General features: G+C 37.5%; 1 pseudogene; it reads right to left on the bottom strand.

Moving 5' to 3' along the window:
* Positions 1–222: 222 nt before the first annotated feature.
* Positions 223–2,257, bottom strand: LOC142534554 (transcription factor bHLH18-like; annotated as a pseudogene).
* Positions 2,258–2,880: the final 623 nt, after the last annotated feature.

The raw sequence follows: 2,880 nt of genomic DNA, 5'->3' as shown, positions 1-2,880 counted from the left end.
GATGTAAGTACGAGGTAAGCTCACTTTGAGACAGAAGGGTAGGCTATAACATGGCTTCAACCATGTAAAAATAGTGGGGAAAAAACCCTTCTTAAAAATGTACCACATAGCAAAACAAGATTCGGTTTAGGAGGTCTGCAATGGCTTGAAATGGTGGAGGGCTCGCGGACTTCATAGCTAGAAAATTGGCAAAACAAAGATTATTATATACTAAAAACGGGGCATTCGTATATCACCAGGTGGGCAATCAACGGCCCATACCATAAAACATTTGGTCGTCATCCGCCCCATTTTTCGGAAGGGGGGCTTCACCCCATGCTACGGTACGGGCTGCACCAGGTGAAGCATAGAATCTTTCGCTAAAAAACTACGGTTATTGATTATTTCCAAGAACGATTATGGTGGGAACTTCCATCGTTTCAAAGGAATGTCTTGACGGCACTGCATAGATTATTTACTAGTTCCTTCATGTCATGGTGAATTCTTCATCCTTCTGCATGAAATAACACGTTTATGTAAGGTAGGTATTGGGACAGATCTGGAAATCTCAAGGGAACAATGAAAGCTAAATTATATGTATAAGATTTTAATGTGCAAGAACTCGTATTTGAGGAAAAAATGTGTTTTCTGTTGGGCTAATACTACCGATACTCCTGATGAAACAAACACCATTGGAAACCTGCCTTTAGTTTAGAGGGTGAGCTTGAGGCTACCCCGCTCGGACGAAGATGAACATAATCTGCCACGAATAAATCCGACCTGAGGCGATGTTCAAGCGGCAGTACCAGCCTCACACCAAATTTTAAGGGGTTAAAAAAATATTAAGGTTTAGCTGAACATAAATTAGATTCAGTTTCGCTAAAAAATCAATAAACTTGTACATCTAATAGAAAGAAATTTTGTTCTTGATCAACCACTAAATAGTACCTGTGCGAGTATTGTGAAATCCAGAGCAGAATCTCCGAAGGATATCAAACTGCTGCTAACAACGGATAAATGGAGCTTCTCAACCTCAGCGACTGTTTTTTCAAGCAACCCTTTCCTTTTCTCGCAGTGAATGCTGATCAAGACATCCTTATCGCAAAATCTAAGCTTAATTTCTGGGAGTGATTCAGAAATCATGGGGCCACTAGAAAATCTTTCATCAGACGTCGAACCCTCATCAGCGCTGTTTGTATAATGCACGTATTTCTTCACATACACAACAGATTCAGAGGGTTTCTTCTTGTCTTTGTCCTCCAGAAACTTGAGTTTTTCTTGCAGTTGTTTCATGTACTTGATAGCATCTCCAAGAACAGAAGCCTTGTCCATCTTTAAGAAAACATCACCAAGAAAATTTTCGGTGTCATAATTGATTTCAAGATAATAGAGACTTGTGGCCAGCCAATTAAACAATTCGTTTCAGGAAACTATCGTTTCCGGTTGCGAAAATATGTGTTTATATGAGTGGTATGAAACTAGGAAACAAAGAGGGATACCTTTTTCAATCCGGGGACAAGAGCAGACAAAGCTATGAATCTTTGGCTGAGCTTCTCCCTCCGTCTCCTCTCAGCTAAAATATGATCCTGCGCCTGAGTAAGTACCCTTGTATTACTGCTGATTCTTTTAGCACCTTGACAAGGTTTCAGCACATGATTCTCGTTCATCGATGAAGATTGCGAGACAACAGATTCGGAGGGAAAATTTAGAATACTGAAAGGAGACATTGTCTCCTCTTTGGGCCTCGGTACAAGAGTTCCTGCTCGATCATGATTGGCATAATTATTTGGAGTACTCCATGGGCTCGTCTTGAGCTGCTTCAATGGTCTGTTTGCCGAAGATTGATCAGTCGACTCCGCCTCACGTTTGAAGTCCGGTATGGACGGTAGTGAGTAAGGCTGATGCATATCTTCATGACAAAACGCCGAGGCAATCGGCATGGAACCGAGTTCTTCAAGTGAATTAACAGGCCATTGCTGGAAGAAAAGAGGATCATCCATTCCCTATAAATGGAGAAACAAATCAAATGTTTTTTTTTATAAATATGCGACTTCCACAAGATTTTGCCACCCAATGGCCAAAAATAACAACACTTCTTGTCTGAAAAAATCAACCTTAATTAAACATGAATCTTTATTATCTTACCAATTCAGCCAAGCTTCTGAAACATGAGATCTCCATCAATTTCAACCTGCACGAAAGGCCAAAACATGTTAATCTTGAATGAAAATTTTAAACTTACAATATCAAATTTTTGTGAAAAAAGCCTCACTTTTCTCCTCAAAAGTCCTTGCAATTAAGGAGGTTGCTCTCTGAATTTATTGGTCCAACAAATATGGTAAACTTCTTATATAGAAATGAACAGACCCAATAATTATGTTTTTATTTTTTTATAACCTAAAGTTTTATAATAAAAGCTCACGCGTATAGAAAATTTATGTATAATTTTCTCAACATTTTCTCAGTTACTTCAAGCTGATGTGAACTGGCCACTGGAAATTTGAACATCTCTTTCATCATTAATAATATGAACATGTTGTTTGGTATAAAAAATGTTGGTGGGCGGCTAAATTGATTGTCTTAATTTGAAATTTAGACTTTTTGGGCGTTGAAATTGTGAGATTTGCATATGGAAAAAATGATACCAATTAAAACTTTTTTCCAGGTGTACACTCATATCTGGCTCTTAGGTCAACTTGCAGTAGCTTTCCGTTTCCATATTTTGGGAGGTTTTGGTTAGATGTCTTGCATACCTTTACTTACACAATATCAGGTCTGATATGAATCTATATTCGTGAAATAAATCAATATAAAAAATAATATTTTTTTTATAAATTAATTCAGTTTTATAAAATTGACTATAAAACAATGATTATGTATAAAATGCATAAAAATAATTAA

The sequence above is a fragment of the Primulina tabacum genome, unplaced genomic scaffold, assembly GCF_025594145.1.
Source record: "Primulina tabacum isolate GXHZ01 unplaced genomic scaffold, ASM2559414v2 Contig587, whole genome shotgun sequence".
Lineage (NCBI taxonomy): Eukaryota > Viridiplantae > Streptophyta > Magnoliopsida > Lamiales > Gesneriaceae > Primulina > Primulina tabacum.
Note: the sequence above shows the minus strand (reverse complement) of the source record. Positions and strands in the feature narration are given on the sequence as shown.